The 18,889-nt window shown below is 33.6% G+C and overlaps 1 long non-coding RNA gene across 1 annotated transcript; it reads left to right on the top strand.

Annotated features, from left to right (window-relative positions):
• Positions 1-308: 308 nt before the first annotated feature.
• LOC114619360 lies at positions 309-16,263 on the top strand. Its single transcript, XR_003711133.1, has 3 exons — positions 309-1,024; positions 6,386-6,497; positions 16,166-16,263. It is a non-coding gene; the product is annotated as an uncharacterized LOC114619360 (long non-coding RNA).
• Positions 16,264-18,889: the final 2,626 nt, after the last annotated feature.

Raw genomic sequence — 18,889 nt, 5'->3', positions numbered from 1 at the left:
GAAAAAAAACAATGGTGGAGACTGAACCAATAAAGGGAGTGTTGGGGGGGAAGCACCTACTGTAGTGACTTTAAAAATCCCTTTCTTGCTGCCATTTGACTACAAATATTTAACCATAGAGAACTGAAAGAGAAACAAATCATTTTGGAATGGATGTACAGCTAGCATTGAAGAAACACAATCTTTATCCAACAACTTTATTCCTTGCCTCTCCAGAACTCCCCCCTCAACCTCTACAGAGGTGTCAGAAGTAGAGGAGCATTATGATGTATAAGCCATTCTATTGCTGTTACTGGCTGCTGCTGGTGGTGGTGGGTGCACTTGTCAGCCACAACAAATTGAATGGTGGTGACCTACACTAATCATGGGGGGCAGTTTACAGAGGACAAGTGATTGGAGCAGACCTCTAGAAGAGTTAAACCTGAAGAAAGAAGCCTGCATACCAGAGAATGCCAACAATCAACCGCCAGTTGAAACACCTGAACAGCCAGGCCCAGATACCAACAAGAAAAGAGAAATAAAGTTCTCCAGTCACCTAAAGATCAGGAAGAATAACAAAGATAAACTAGTGAAAGATGAAAAAATGCTTAGGAAGAAACCAGGAAGAAAAACCTTTCAATTGCCTCCTACCTGCCCAAGAAACTATAAAAGAACAATAAGACCAACAATATTTTTATGTTCTCACAAGACAAGTAATGCAAAGAATAAAACCCACCATAGCCAAAACAAAAAACACTGGAATATAACATCATTCCATGTGACCTCCTGTGGATCTAGAAAATGTAAAGCCTGGGTTAGAAACTTAAAACGAGCTACAGCAGTTTCAGAAGTAAATGTAGAGTAGAGGAAAGAAAAGACACTTGAGATCACATCAACAGTCAACAAGAAATGTGCCAGTTGGCAGTTGAAATAAAACATTCAATATGTGGGAAAAAAGAAATTATAATGGTTTAGAAAAGTAGAACTAATAAGTTCTCCTCTACCTTACCTGCTACTGCCCTTGTCTTCCCCCAAAAACTTGAAGGTAAGTCTCTATTACTTATATTTCAAACACAGTAGTTAGGAGAATTCAACTGGAACTGACCTGGAAGCCTCTTCCCTGAGGACTAGCTATCACAGGTTTAAAAAAAAATGATATGTAAGCACCAAGGAAGAAAAGCAATAATAACCCTATCTAGCTGTAAAGCCGACAATCTACAATAATGATCAACATGGTGCATATTCCCAAAGGTGTAATAATGCCATTATTATCTTGACAGTATCTGACAGCTGTCTAATTGGACCATAAGCCAACACAGTAGAAAGGAATTTATACCTGGTACTTTAAAGGAATTTATACCTGGCACCTTACATTACTTGGGTGGTTGCCTTCCCACAAAAGTGATAAAATAGTGGATTGCTATATTGCTATTGTTTTTTTCAAAAAGACATAAGCAATTTTGCCTGCCTTTAATTTTCATGGGCAGGTGTTGTAATGTGGATTGTATTTATCAAAGACCTGATCTTGAGCATCCAGAAATGATTTTACTATCTGTTCATATTTTTCTTGGTAAATGCTGAGAAAAGGTCAAGGAAGACTTGGATCAAATATATTTAAGTATATTTAAATAAAGAATTTTCGTTGTTAGCTGTTTTTTATTTATTTATTTCACAAGTAGTCATCAACTGGAGATGGCTTCTGGGTAAGGAATGTGGGTAGGAATTCCTCTTTCAATCCTCGGACCCTCAATCCTACGTAAATGCTGGATATTGAGCAAAGCTAGGATGACAGCCAGTTGTCAGATTTTGAAACAAAATAAGTTGATTTAAATAATGAGATCCTAATAAGCGATTATTTTTCATTATCCTCCTAACTTCTAGAATAATGAGGTTAATGGGCATGCTCTCTAAAAGATCTCTATTTACCTTTCTGTTGTTGTTCATGATAAAAGTCTTTAAGTAGAGAAAACTGTTTAATGTTAGAAAAACTATTTGTCTTGAGAATAATGAACCTAGTACAGGAAGAATACAAAGGGAAGTAAATAAAATTGGCATTAGGAAACTGGTCATATGTAGCCCCTTCAATTCTGCCACGTTACTCTCACTGGTATTCTATCATGCTCTACATCCCATTTCCCTTCATTAGTTAAACTAGTACTTCAAGGAAGTTCTGCTTTGTTTTTCAATTCACTGGATGTCAGCCCTTGCTTCTGATGAAGTTTACAAAATGTTGAGCTTGAAGGAAAATACTATGAAAAGTAATTTTAAGGTTTGACACCATCCACAACAGAGTAGGTGAGGAGAGATATTTAATGTATACTGATTTACATTTATTCAACTTGACCCGCAAAGTGGTAAGTAAATTAATATGGGGTTGTTTGATGGAGAGTCAAGGGAGAGGGGAGAGAACATAGTAATATAAAGAAAGAGTAGAATGATAGAACAGGAACAGATAGATGTAGTGAGGCAGGAATAAAAGGAGAAGGAAAAGGAGGAAATAAAGTAGGTAAAACTAATCCTAAAGACCTAAAACACACATATAAAAACACACCACTAAAGGAAAGTTCTATAAACAGTATTTAAACTGGCATAAAAAGCATTGAAATTATAATGAAGCAGCCATACCCCTACTTGACAACACATGCTAACAAAACCATTACCATAAACGTGTTAGTACTATTGTTGGATTTATTAGCTAATATGTTCTCACAGAAACCCTCTTCAAATGTGACAATTTGTTGCCTTTGTTACTATACAGAACATGACAACAAGACCCTAATGCTCAAGACACAATATATATGAATCATAGACTATGAAAAGTAATGCTGCTACTCACCTAGAATCTTTATCCTCACTGCTTACTCTAGAAGGTGCTAAGTTTGTTACTAGAGAAGTATCATAGTCATTAATTTACCCAGTTAGTATCCTTGTGAGCTACAATGACAAACCCACTGAAAAAGATTCTCTCCAGTGGATCAATAGAAGCACAAATATAATGGCAGAAATCAACTATTTTATGATAGAATTTAAGTTCTATTTCATAAGATGACACCATTACTGAGTTCAAGATTTGGTGACTATACTAGAAGTAAAATATTCCTATATATTTAGATAAATAGAACATTAAGTAATGACTTATCATTAGGTTTATAGAGCATCTTTCAAACCACATGAGAAGCTACTTTTTGCCATTCATGATGATTAACACAGAGACCCATAACTGCTTAATGTGCAAACAATAAGAATAATCCATGCTAAAAAAGAACATCTATATCATACCCACACTCCCCAAAGCTTAGTTTGCATGGAAGTATGTATATGGCTGTGTATACGTGTGTGTGTGCAAGGATTATAAGGGTGAGAGAATGTGGGTGAGTGTAATAGAAGGTAGTTAGGCTCAACAATATCAACAACGCTACAGCTGGAACTGTTTTTTCAGAACACTATCAGAAAGTGGCATATATGACGACATAGTTCTTATGACAACATACACAAGACTAGTATAAGATCAATCTAGACAAAAGCTCAGCATGTGGGCAAATATAGGCAGAGAGTTCTACTACTAATTGAAGAGATTCTAACAATTGATAGTGTCTATGAGAAGAAAAATTAGTTTTCTTTAAAGCTACGATCCACACTCCAGTGGATACCAACACACACTGAGAGTATACAGACTGCAAAAATTGTATTGTACCTATGAGCTTGAAAAGAAATGTAGGGACAGGGTTGGGTGGGAATGAAATGGAGGTGAGCATCTGGGAAAAGTTATAAAAGGTGGTGCATATAATCAAAATATAATGTTTTAACTTTTCAAAAATTAATAATTTAAATTAATGTAGGAATCACTATCTTGGATTTTGTTTATTCCCATGAACCCTGTATTTAGTCATTCTCATATTACAAGAAAATAACCACTTTAAAACAACAAATAAATGTTAAATTAAAATGCTAAGTTCTAGTGGCATTAGAGCACTTAAAATATGTTTTATTTCCTAAAGTCTCACAAAGAAGAATTTTATTGTTCGTCCAAAAAGAGCCAATTTGAAGATCCAAATGTCTGTAATTTAAGGCAAACATAAACAGAAAGGCATATGGTAACAAGCAAGCATTAGGCAATGGCATGTATTCATTTGCTGTCTATTATTTTAATTAATTCTATACCAGCAAATTCAAGACTATACAACAAGTATATCAATTATTTCATGGTTGATGTATTCATTTATCTAATTTCCCCCTCAAGGGGTAAAAGCTGTCTAGATACTTTTTTTTCTTTTAAAATTACTAATTAATGTCAACAATTGTAATTTCACATAAACTCAACCCAGCTTGAGGAGAAATATTGAGAAAAAAAATGTGTCTGTCTTCTAAGCATTCCTAAAACCGTAATCCATAAGGTAAGTCTCCAAACACCAAAACAGAATGTAAGAAAACATGCACGTGCACAGAAGAAACACACTCAACGACCCTGAAAACAAGGTAGCTGGAAACACAGATACACAATAAGTAAGTTGATTTCCCAAAAAGTATTCATAATATGTTCTGTACCATTTATTTATTTTCAGAGTGATAATCCTTATATGAGCCACTTTAATATAATGAGAATTTGAATAAATTAAAACAACACAAGCCATTCATTTCAGGACAATGTCACACACTTAACAAAATAGTAGAAAAACATACTTTACATGAGTAATTAAGAAAAACATGTATATTATAATTATGAAAATCAGTTTATAGTCTCAGGGAGATTGTTATATTAAATTCCATTTAACTTAAATATAATTTTGGAATAAAGTTTTTACTGTCAGGATCAACTTCAGATTCTCTACCAAATTTTCTCTTATGGAAAGTTTTATTGAATTAGAAAACATTACATCTACAAAGATTGTTTGAGATAGTCAGGTCTTTCAGGAGGAGAAATCTGAAACATGTGGTTAATAATTTAAAAACATGTATAAGGAATGAATCTGTTAGATATATACGAGGTTTCCAGAGAAGCTGGAGAGTAGAATATATACCTATACAATCATAAGCACACTATTATGATATATGCATATTAACACATGTATGTTCATATTATTTTCATAGTAAAATTCCTCCCATGCTCTTAAATTTTATAAAGAGTAGTTCTCATTCATAAGAACAAAGAAGATTGAAATGACATCCATAAAGACCATGATCTCTTCTTCCTTTCTGTTCTATTCTGCATTTCAACAGGTTGGATGATACCTGTCTACATTTACTCAAACAAATCTTGTGTTTTCAAGAATCTACAGATTTCAAATGGTGTCACATTCTCCAAATAGTCTTACTATTGTTGTAGCAGCTACAACTTCATCCCTGATGCTGGTCAAATTGACGTTGAAATGGTCAGTATAACAAATTCATACTTAAGGAAAATTTGCAAAAGTGTATTCAAAATTCTACATGTGTTTCATGTAGTTTTAAAGAGAGTGATATGTGTTTTGTACTCTCTTTGTGTAACTACTGTGTTTCTATGTACAATTATATTTCTGAGTCTCAGTATACCAAATAGCTCTCCTCACTTTAGTTTATGCTTCATAAAATAAAAAAATATTTATTATAAAATCAGAGTACAGTTACTAAAATAAAAATATTTACACTTGATATTGTATTATTATTTAAGCTTGTGTGTATAATTAGATCTGGTAAAGTTGCAAAGTAATATTCTATGGAGAAAATTTAAATGCAATATCAAGCATTGTCTTATTTTTCATAACTAATTTTCTTTAGTATAAATCAGTTTTTACTGTTTATTGATATTTGTATACTGTATATTTTGAAGATTGTGTGTATGTGTGTGTTTGTGTGTTTATGTGAGGTTTTTTTTTCCCTCTACAAGCCTGAATGTGTGCACATGTAAAATCTCGAACTTCACAATATGTGACTTTCTCTCCATTTAATTTTTCTCTCTCCTTGTTTTATGAGACAGGGTACATTTCTGAATCTGGAGTTCGCTGATTTTGTGAGACTGTCTCTAAGGGTCCCTGTATCTCTGTATTGTCAGCACTGTAATCATCTGATTTTGCCCTTATGTGTGATTACTACTGTACTGGAGATTTAACTCAAATATTCATAATGAGTGGCACAAAGTGTAATTATGAAGTCATAACTCCAGGTTCTCAAGCTTTAATTTTACAAAACACATTCTACTTCAGCATTTATTTATGGCTAAATTCAGATAATACACAAATTCTAACTGAAAACAGTCCATTTGATCTTTTTACCTCCCTAATTTTAAATATATTTTATGTTGGAGCTACACTGATTCTTATTAAAAAGAAATATACTGCCGAAATAAGCTTCACTGATGAGTCTGACAGATGTGCTAATGTAAAGGTTGGTCATATAGCAAAATAATAGGTATGTGTTTTTTCTTTTAAAGAGGAGACCTCAAATCCAACAATAATCATCCTGATAACAATGCTGTCCGTATTGTACCTGTGGATCTAATGTAACACCAGAATCATCATTGCAGTTTCAAGGTGCATTGTTAGGTAAGTCAGTTAATGATGTCTCCTCCTCAGAAAAGAAAGATCTTTCTTGTCAGAGCTGATTTGATTTCCCTATGACTTGTGACAAAGTTTTTTACTGTCTTCAGCATTAGATATTTACTGTTAAGTTCTGGGTCACGACCAAGAGTAACTCCACTAGCCTATATTATCATGGGAGGCTATGTGACACTTGTGACCACAGTCTTGAAGGAAATAGTTCTATGCCTGACAATGGGATTATTTTTCCAATTTATTGTTTCTTGGAGGATGGAAATAGCAAAATTGTGAGTGTAGTGTAAATTCAGTAAAACTGGTGTGTGTGTGTGTGTGTTTAGAAGGATTATAAAATAGATTTCTATCTGGCATTTCCCAGCATAGCTATCATTAGTTAAATATCACTAAACCACCTTCTTACCCCTATAATCCATCTTTCTTCCCTGTACCTTAAACTACCTGTACCATTACTCCTAATTCCCGTATATGCTATCCATGATTTCTATCTTCCTTCATTAAGATCTTTTTAACTCTTCATCCAAAATGGACCACTTTTAGTTTCCTAATTTATTCCACAAACACTCCAAATTAAGCACACAAATCTGTATATCTGATACTTAAGTACTATATAAAAACATACGTTACATGTTTTTCTGGATCTATGCTACTCAGTATGGTATCTTCCACCCAGCTCCATCTACTTATCAGCAAATTTCCCTTTTTTTTTACAGTTATACAGAATTTTATTGTATATAGGAACCATATTTTCAGTAAGCATTTATCAACAGAGAGACTGTGAAGCTATTTTCATTACTTAGATATTGTAAATATGTCAGACACAAACATAGATAAATGAGCGTCTATTTCTGTAATAGGAAGTAGAGTCCTCTAGATATATGGTCAGGAGCGGAAAGGTTGAATCATATAGAAGATCTATATTTAGTGCTCTGGGAAATTGCCAAAATTATTTCTGTAACGGCTTTATGAGCTTGCACTCTCATAATGGGCATGAGAGTTCGATATAACCCACATGCTTGCCAGCATTTGTCTTCCTTTGTTTTGTTAATCTTAGCCATTCTGAATGGGGTAACATGACATTCTCACTGAAATAATGTGAATTTGCAAAGTAGTTTTTATTTGCATTTCCCTGAAAGCTAATGATTTTAATCACTTCTTAAAATATTTCTTTGCTATTTGTATTTCTTCTCCAAACTCTCTATTTCACACTCCATTTTTTCCATCACATTTTTTTTGGTGTTTAATTTTTTTTTTGAGTTCCTTATATTTCCTAGATATCATTATACTATCAAATGAATAACCTGATAAAGACATTTTTCCATTCTCTAGACCATTCTTTAGCAAGTATACATTTTTTTCACAGTACAGAATCTATTTAACTTCATGGAATTCAACTTGCTCTGGTGGGCCACTAGAGTCCTTTACAAAATGTCTGAATCTGAACTTAAGTTCTAAAATACATTCTCTGCTTTTTCTACAAGAAGCTTCAGATGTAGCATTAAAATTTTTGATCACTTTGGACTTAATTTGTGTGGGGGATAACAGTGAAGGAGAAAGTATCCTTGTCTACACGTTTATATCCACTTGTTAAGGATGGTGTCTTTTCTCCAGTGTTTTTGGCACCTTTGTCAAATCTTGGGTGCCTATAGGTATATAGACTTTTATGTCTGAATACTTGATTCCATGTTGTTGATCAATGTTTCTTTGTTTGTGTCAGTAAGGACGATGGTGATTTTTTTTTTATGCTCATTGAATTTCTAATTATCTAAATCCTCTGGCAGTGGACCCTGGTAGAAATACAGCAGAGGAAAGTTGAGAATATACCTTCCCAGCCACAAATTAATCTTATGAATCATATCACAGTTGCTTAAGGCTCAGAGAGCACTGTAGTAGAGAGATAAAAATGGTGCTAAGAGACAGATGACAGGAAAGACTATAGCAAAATCCTATCTTCTGATCTTGACAGGACCACTACAGTCAGTTATGGCTTTAGTTATGGCTTATGCAGAAGATTTGCATAAGGTCATCCCAGTCAAAATTTTAGTTTCAGTGGGTGGTTTATGAACTTATCCTTAACCAAAATGTTTTAAACAGTTGACAGATTCTGGGAAAGAGGAAGTCAGTTTTCGTAAGGGTGTGGCTCTTGATATGTTGACATGTTCCAGTAGATGGATCTTATCTTAGTTAACTTCCTTTTGCTGCAATAAGATATGATCAAAATCAACTGACCTAGGAAAGGATTGCTTCCCTTCCACTTCTTCTACTTTGACTTCACGTCCAGGTCCACAGCCACATCTTCTTCAAGGAAAACAGACCAGTACTTCAGGGTAAGGAACTAGAGGTAGAAACTCATGCAGAAGTTGAAGAAGAATGATGGTCACTGGCTTACTTCTCATGATTTTCTCAGCCTATCTTCTTGTACCACCCAAGATCACTCATCCAAGCACCAATACTTGTAGGTAGGCACACACACCTACATCATTTACTTATTAACAAATTATACCTCAGGCATGCCCACATGTCAATCATTTTCGGAGCATTTTCTTAATTAAGATTCCTTTATTCCAGTGACTCTAGCTTAGGTAATATTGACATAAAACCAGCCAGCATACACCTCAGATCGAGGAGTTTATGAACATAACAAATTGGAGTTGATGGGTTATTAAATTAATTAACAAAAATAGGACAATAGGTTGTGGGATAGGGAATGCCTCTAGATGGAAATTTAGGAGGAGGATTTGAGGGTGATTATGATGTTAACACATTATACAGAACTCACAAAGAATTGATAATTTATTTTCTAATTTATTTATTTATTTATTTATTTTAAATCAAATCGTAATTTTTACTTATTGACACAGGGATTATAAAGAAAAAGGCAGCATGTGGGGAAGGGAATGACACCAGAGAGTGGGTGTTTAGGGGGAGTACAGATGTCTTTCAGAACAGGGTATCGACTGTGTGAAAGTTCAGGGGACAGATCACTATGACCCTGACTATGATTCACTTGTCCTTATCTAAGTTGGTATTATCTGCCAAGGCTACCTATTTACAAGGTCTATGACTACTCAGGCTGGTAAATTTCCACAAAAGCTGCTTATTTACAATAGCTTATAGCCATCTGTTTCAATGTTTTTCCACAGAGACCCAAGACTTGGTGTTAGCATGCTTGTATGACAGGCCTATTGCTGTTTTTAGGCCTATGGCTGATTTTTTAAAAATCACTAACTTGAATTTGAGTGCTTTAATCTAAGAAAATATATTTCACGTAAGACAGTGTGAATTTTAGCTAGTTTATTCATGTTTCAAATACTTCAATGAGTTCATATTATACAGAGTCAAGTTTTGAGCATATTTTTCCATTTAAATTACATTTTGTATTTTCATAATTTTTACTGCAATTGTTCTCATTATTTTCTGATGTTTAAAGCTTAAATAAGATTTCTGATAGCTGCATCTTTTATTCAACAAAACAGATTGTTCTAATAAACTGAAAGATTATTTGTTGTATTATTTTGCTAGAGAGAAGTGATACATACATGGAATCGATGGAACAGAGCTGAGATTGAACTGATTTTTTCTTTTTTTTCTTTTATTAATTGTATACAATTCTTAGAATTTGCCGCATATATTTAAAATTAGAACAGTATTCATCTTTGAAATTGAATGCATATGAAAAATAACTTAATGAAATTTAACTAATAGCTGTAATTCAGAATTTGGAAATATATTCCCTTTTGTTGATAGCTATTCTTTTTTTTTAATGGAAATATTTTAATGTAATATTATGGAAATAGCATCATACATAAAAATTCAATTTTTTGTTTCAGGTTAATTAACTATAATTCATATATATAAAAGTCACTATTTGAACCTTTTTGAAATACATAATCCACTGAATTCCAATGATAGACACTAGAGTCAGTGCCTAGTTTTTACCACTATCTAATTCTAGAATGCAAGCATCTGAAAGAATCCCATTACATAGTAGGTAGTAATCCTCCATTCTGCATACTCTCCAGCCCTAATACTGGTATTCTGAAGTTCAGGAAAGGAAATTCCAAAGTTGTTCTCATTCCTTGCTTACATAAGGGCCACTCAGGACAGTAGCTTGGAAGCAGTTTAACATCTTCAACCCATTTCAGCAAGTGGACAGAGGGTCAAACCTTCAGAGGGTCTCAGTGTCCAGTGGTGTCCCAGGGGGCCTCGATTACATACCTGTCACATTATCACACAGTGCATTTAAAAAATCATAAGTTAAGCATCTAGCAGATATCAGTGCTGAACAAAGATGAATATAGGCAGTGAGGTGTTTGGTCTTTGCTTCTTATTATTGCTGTCATATATCAGTTACAGCCTGTGGGTTTTCCCACTTAGTAAACTAAGGTCACTAGTGGATTTTTCAAAAACAATGAGCCATCAAGTTAATACCTGCAATTTAATATGCATAAAATTTACATATATCTAGCTTTTTTGAGGGGATGTGGCAGGCTGCAGCCATTGACAACAGTCAGGTAGAGATAACAGACAGGGCCCTTCTGAAAAAGTAGCACATATCTAAGTGCACCACAGTACTTGGTTGGCCCGTTTCACTCAGGAATTAGTTGCCTGACCTCTGACAGCTCTGCACACCAGGAACCTCTGTGGAGATTGTTCAGAAGCTCACCTTTTACCATGCTTCAAGCATAAAACTCTCCAAATACAAAACTGTGTCATTAAGTGTTTAAGATATCTATTATTACTAATGGCACTATTTGCCTTGCATTGTGGAAAATTCCAGAAAGTCACGGTTGAAACTAGGAAGATCTGCTTATTTCATAGCAGACTAGAAACAGAGAGAGAAAAATTGTTCCATTAGTTTCAAGGACCTGCACCAAGTGACTGGCCTTTACTGAATAGCTCCTATCCTGTAAACTTCCAGAAGAACTGAAAAACACCACCACCAGATGAGGGCTGAATCTTAGCACATGAGACTGGTGGACATTTTATTTTCAATATTATTTTTTTTTCTCATTAAACTTGTTTTAATGGGTCTCAAAATTCTGTGACAGATTTTTGGTCAAGTTGTTTCCATTAAAAAGTACTGATTTTGAAAACTAATAACTTAAAACTGCCACACACAAAATTATTACTGAGATCCTTTTGTATAAACCAGTGCAACAGGCTCTGCTTCTTACAAATACAAGCTTTTCTTAATTACACTGATACAACCATCTAATTAATTCTTAATGAATACTTAAAAGTTTCATTTTACCTATAAACATATTTGAAATTCAGAAGATTCAAAATGCTGTGCTAATATAAGGTTAAAACTTGAGTATTGAATTATTATAAACTAGTAGGGTATTTAATTGTACTTTCTAATGTGTTAGCATGGAATAAATTGTCATTTTATTCAAGGTCTCATATGGGACCATGTTAAAATTCCTTCAAAACTTCAAAGCACTCAAAATCAGAATTAAAAAGGGTGTGCTCACATCTCTAATATACAGTATATAAATGACTAGTTTTCTTCCTCTGCCCAAATATAAGACAATTGTACGGATATGTCAACTCATCTTACTGAAACAAAAAAAGAAAATACATTGGAAAAATATCATAAAAAAAAAGCTAATGACATTTTTGTTTGAAAAATATATTTAATAAAAATGCTATTCCAATGAAACATATTCAGAAGTTTATAACATCCCTAACATGACATTTCAATTTCCCACTTATTTGAAGTAAAATCTAATTTAATTATTACATGTCTTTTACTTTGGCTCTAAACTTAAAAAGTAACCAATGAGTGCGCAATTTCTGAAACTTCAAGAGATTTCTACTCTAATTTCTGAAGGGCATTAATAAAAGAGGTAAAGCCACTTGAATTCCAAGTTGAGTTTTATTTCTAAAGCACTCAGGTCAGTCACTGGTAATTTTCCTCTATTAAGAAACACAAAATAAGGTACGCAAGTAACATGTACTCAAGGAAAAGTACATTCTGCCCTGGTCATGCAAGCTTTACTGACATTTTAAGTAGAAAGGTTGAAAGAATCGAGTCCATTTCGAGTAATTTTGTAAGTTGGAGAAAGATTGATCCATTGTGCAGCTGGAAGCACCTGGACCATAGGAAAATAAGAGCAGCTGATGAAAGGAAGCAACTGTACAAAAATGCATGCTTTAGTCAAGAGAGAAAGCGTAGAAATGGAGGTCACCTAGAAAACCTGTACCACATTATCTGCTACATATGTGTATGCATGTGCCCATTCACAAATGATTTCCTTAACATAGCAGACATTCAGGGAACATCTTGTTTTCTGTTCTTTCTCTGGGGCTTAAATCATGGAAATCTTTTGGAATCTGAATGGATAATGTTTAATCTGTTTTAGTCTGAAACATGAATTTTGATTAGAGTATTTGGTCCCCAACCATGTCCGTTTTTTTTTTTTTTTCTGGAAAGGCCATTTATTTCTCTTCACTGCTATTAGGATATAACAGAGTCCAGCAGCATCAACTCTTTAAGATAGAGCTGATAACTTTAAACTGCCAACTGTTAATTAACAAATACTACATTCATGCGAGTCTGGTTGCTCAGCCTCTCTGTTCTTAGAGAAACAAGCCTTTAAGTTACTCAGAAGACCTTAGAAGATATTAGCTGGAAGTAAAACACATTTAATAAATACTTACCATTAGGGGTCATTTCTATATATTTTGTTTTCAATGAGTAATATATGCATGTAATGATTTGGCAGAACTGAAAACCTTTCTGAAACCTAGCATTACTTGAAACTAAATGTGGATGCCCTAGGGCACATCTTTTTGAACACAATTAATGAGTGTTTTTCCCTTAGACTTAGATTTTGCCATTTAATGAAAAATAATCCATGTAAGTTCAATCAAACAAATTATAATAGTGTTTACTTTAGTATAGCACTTGAAAGTGGTTTTAAACCCTGAAGAGAAATATCTTGAATCAGGAAAAGTTGAAATCCAAGGGGCACATTTTTGGGCAGAGTTACTCTGAAAGCTATGTTTAAATCATTTTGGCTCATGAAGTTCACTTTTCTTATTAATATAGAGCCCTTGTCAGAAGAAAATCCAATAATCAAAACAGTATTAAGGAGAAATTAAATAAAAAGGCAATAGCACTGCTCTGTTAGAAGCAGATTACCAGTTAGCATTTGTCATATGTTGTACACAGGCCTCATTCTTAACCTTTTCTTTAAGTTCCCCCATTGGTTTCTTATATTAGTCCTTCCACTGTGCATTCAGAATTTGTAAAAAATTGCATCCAGAGCCAAATTACTTTCCTAGTGTGTCACATTAAAGGAAAATCTGCTAATCTTTCTACATAGTTCACAGCACAAATTATTAATGTGTTGTAATTTGACCCATTCCAACATCCATACTTCCATCTCTTTCTTTGTGTCTCCTCATTTCTATCTCTACCACATTTTCTTTTTCCTCTCTTTCCCTAATTCTCCTGCTTTCTCTGCTTCTCATTCCCAATGCAGCTGGATATTATATTTCTAAATAGTATTGAGTTAGACCCAATACAGAACCATGGATTCCTGAGTCTGATATGCAAATCACCCTTTGTTCTTTAATTAGAATGTAAGATCCCACTCTTTATAGTTAAACTGGAAAAGGTCAATTAAGAGAAATTTAGTGTGTACATGCGTACACTCAATCTCTGGCTTGTGTTAAAAGGATGGATCTTTGAAATATCTAGGCTGATAGAAAAAAAAAGAACATACTGACAAAATAAGCTAATGGTACATTTCCCAGAAAGCCTTCTTGTTTATAAAAAATTGATGTGCATGACTAATTGACTAACTAATGACTAACTTAAACCAACATTACTCTCATGTATGTCAGAATATGTAATGTTGGTAGAATAGAAACTCATCCTGTTTATATGGTGGGATTTTTTTAGTGGTTTTGCAGATCATGTGTTTTTGATGCCATGTCAATAGGAGTAGAGTCTAAGATCCTCAGAGACTGTCTTGTAACATGCTTTCTGTAAAATTTTCAAGGTTCCAGGGAAGCATGGAGTAGCATAAAAGAATTTACCAAAATAGGCTGCTACACGTTACTTTACCAAACATTACAGGGCACTTCCTTACTTTCTTGTTAATCTAAATGACTTTTAAGCTGACAGTATCTTTTTCCCTGACAGTTTTGTGACTATTTATAATCTTTATGACTTTCACATTTGTAGAATGAGCATTATTCTATTGTTATTTGCTCTAACCCTGTCCCTGAGCAAATGGTAGGAAAGTCAGGCCTGCTGCTGAAAATCTAGACAACTGTATGTGGTGTGGCTAGTGAAGTCATGTATCTTGGAGGAGGGTATACTACTGTTATGAAACTAATCCTGTACAATCACTAAATGCATTATTCTCATTTCTCTACATGTAGCTTTCATTCTTGTTAAAAAATATTATTTCTTTTCTTTTTGTAAAAGAAAGCAAAGTTCACCATATGGTGCCTAAACACGGACAATATGGCTACAATACAACTGTTGTACACAAGGCTCAGGGAACATTGTGGTAGAGGACTTGGAAGATTTGTAAGAGCCAGAGGAGCAAAATATCTCCTCTGAGATTGTGCCTCCTCATTCTGACAGAGAAGCTATAGCCATAAAATTTCCACAATACAGATGCCTAAACAATATCTAAGAAATTCCCACAACAGCTGGTATTCTAATGCAGATGGGACAGATATGACAGGGTGTCATCCTTTGTTAAAGAGTTACAGGAAAAGGACACCTGATGAAAGATAGAGATATAGCTCTTCCCAGGGATGAGTCCCTAACACATTTTCCAAGAAGTTATCCATATAAGGAAGGAAAAGTTATCTACCTACTAGTAAACACTGTGTGTTTAAAGCTATTAAAACATTTGATAAAAGTATCTTTCTCAAAGATTCACACCATACAAAAAAGGAAATGAAATCCACACCATCAAAATAATTTAAATTATTTATAATAATAAATATATTATTTATAATATAATTTCATACTATATTATAATTTCAATTATTATTTATTTATAATGAATATCACACAATAATGGAACAATATACAAGAAAAAAATAAACAGTAACAGTACTAATAATAATAGGTGAATCACGAAGAAGTAATTCTGATCATGTTAAACTATCAGGTATCTTTGAATGTGAGCTAATAATCCTAAATATGGAGAAATCTCAAAGAAGAATAACATAGAATCCCAAAAACTTGTCTTGTTTTTTAAAAGTTTATTTTAGTCTGCTTTTACTTCTAATTAGTTGATATTTGTCCTTTTACTCAGCTCATATCAAATGGTAAAATATTTGAAATTATTATCAATAAAAGTGATTTGCATTTAGTTAATAAAATGCAGTGTTTTAAATTTTTCATGAAACATATTTCATTTCATAATTTTGCAAGGCTGAATCTACCTTTATTATATCAATGGTAAAGGAATGGAATATCCAAACAATTTAAACACATATATGTAGATGACATTATCCTGAATTAATTAACAATAAGACTGTATATTTTATGGTTATTACTAGTAGTTTCACACCATTCTACATGTTGTGTCTTAAACAAGAATGAATGTATTGCCATTTGCCACAGGTCTTAAGTTGATTTAGTATGTGACCCTTCATCAATATTGTATGTTCACTTACAGGCAGAGACTTTTACACCTTCAAGAAGAACTCTTCATTCTCCTCTCTAAAGACTGGTGAAAGCTTGGTTTGGGTAACCTTCAAAATCAAGAAATAAAGCATGTGACATCCTCATTGCTTGATTGGCTTCCATGAGTGAATTCTCAAGGCAACAGTGTCAAACCATATCAGTATACTTACTGAGTCTCAGGAATCACACAGTGATTCTAATATGCAAGAAGAGGAGACTTGTGCTCACTTAGAAAAGGAGTACTCATAGCATATTGTTCAAATTACACAGGGAGTATGGTAATCCTGCCATATAGTCTAAGCCATGAAACATTGCTGAACATGAAATAAGTGCGAAAAATTGATGCTCAGATAAAAAATTTTAAAAAGTTAAAATAGTAGTATCCACTTGAATCTATATTTTAAGATTCCAGAAAGTTAAAATTTAACGTGAACTAGCAAAAAAAAAAATAACTTAAGATATATTGGTGATACTTTTATCTTAGTTCATTAATTTTATTAGATTTCTATAAACAGCACAAATTCATGAGACAAATTCAAATGGAGAGGAGGTTTATTTAGGTTCATAAATTTCAGTTGGTCCTAGGGCATTAAGCCTATCATGACAGTGTATTGTGGAGGGGCACGGCAGAGGAAACTACCCATCTCATGGTAGCAGGGAGACTTGAAGAGCTAGGAAGGAATTATAGTCCAGTATCTTCTTGCAGACATGCTACTTACCTATGTCCTTTTTCTATGTTTTGTACCCTTAACCTATTACCTTTTGCAAGAAGCAGTCCAATCTGTGACCATGTCTATATTACATAATTCTACTCGGGACACTAATGAACAACACTATAACATTAGTCCAAAATTTTGGACTACCTCTAAAGTACTAATTATTGCCTAGTGTTGATTATGTAACTGATACAGGTATAACTTAATTGCTCTTTCTGAACATCATGATGATATTTTGCCAAATATACCCAGGTATGGAAAACATGAAAAAAATCAAAATATGGTTTTACTAAATATGTACAATTTTTGCTTTATCGAACAGTAAAAAGGGAGTCTCTACATGAAGCCTCCATTACATGTGTTCCACAAATCTGTTGTAACAATCAGATGATTTATCTTGCAAGTACTCTGGTACTACTTCCTAGGAGAGAGAGGGAGTGATGAAATATACTCAATCAGCATTCAGGTCAATACTTTTGGTTGGGTAGATTAACATTTTAATACATACACTAATCCTATATCCATGATATGAAAATTGTCTCAAATAATAATATATTAATAACTATAAAAATCAATATAATTCAATTGTTTTTGCTTTTACTCTGTTTTCTTTTTTGTTTTTGTTTGTTTGTTTGTTTCAAAGCAGAGTTTCTCTGTGTATTCCTTGTTCTATAGACCAGGCTTTCCTGAAACTCAGAGATCAAACTATCTCTGTCTCACAAGTGCTAGGATTAAAGATATGTGCCATCACCACCCAGCTCATGAAATCTATTTTTGATTAAAGAAAAATGGAATAAATTAATGTAACTATTTCATAAGCAAGATGTCTATGTTACCAAAAAGTCATTGTCCTTGGTGTATCTGTTGGTTCAGAACGTCCAGAGAAGGAAAAGCAGACAGATTTCTGGGTCAGTAAATGAAGCACAGGGTACCGTTTGCTGATGCTGTTGAGTGTACTTTCAGGTGAGTTGATGGGTAGGGCATTGGGTAGGGGATTGGGAGGAGGGTCTGACCTGATGCTCCTGGGTCTGGCAGACCTCAGGGAAAGCAGGCAGAGTTGTGAGGCTGGAAGTGTTGTGCAGGGTTTAGGATACAGTTTATGGCTATTTGGGGTGCTTTCAGGGGAGTAGATGTTCAGGTTCTTGGGAAGGGAAGTGTTTATCTTGTGTCCCTGGTAGTTGTAGGCCTTCAGAAATGAAGGCAGATTTGTGTGCTTGTCATGAAACACAGCCAAATAGAAGGGTCCATAAGAAAACAAAGCTGTCTTTTGCTAGGCTGTAGGACTAAAGTGTTACAGGGTTACTGAATGTAGGATTGCTCAAACCCTTTAGAAGAAATGGTACAGTATGTATATTGAACTGATGCAAAATTTGCCTATATAATTTAAATCATCCCTGCATGATTATATGTTTTGTAAAAAAGTTACTATAATGCATTAACGTTTATACTGAATTTTATTGTTTTACTGTTAAAATTATATTTATCTGATTGTAATTCATCATATTTCTAAAGAGGCTATGGAAATAGAAGATTGATTGCATACACAAAAGGGCTACGATAATTTTCAACCTCAAATTTAAACTCAAAATGTTTGAAAAAATATTGCATATATTCACAGTTGTTTGTTGTATTTAAATATATTGCAAACAAAGATTATTAGTTTGAAGGATAGTGAAAAAATCTGGTCCTTTTCTTTAATATTTGAAACTTTATAATTGTATCTTAAGGAAAGTTATATATTAGTCTAAGTTTTTAATGGAATTTATATATACATGAAATTTCTTGCGAATATTTAAAGAAAGATGCTGACATCAATGATAATTATGAATAGACACATAATATTTCACAACTTCAATGATACAATCAATTACATTTGTCCAATATTCACACAACTATAAAGCAACAGGTAGTTCTGATATATTATCATGAAGTGGTTATATTTCACAACAATGTATTATCTATCAACTAAGTAATATAACACTGTGTATATGTTCCACATG

This window comes from Grammomys surdaster, unplaced genomic scaffold, assembly GCF_004785775.1.
Source record: "Grammomys surdaster isolate TR1022 unplaced genomic scaffold, NIH_TR_1.0 150, whole genome shotgun sequence".
Taxonomy (NCBI): Eukaryota; Metazoa; Chordata; class Mammalia; order Rodentia; family Muridae; genus Grammomys; species Grammomys surdaster.
The sequence above is the reverse complement of the archived record's forward strand: the minus strand, read 5'-3'. Positions and strand labels throughout refer to the sequence as shown.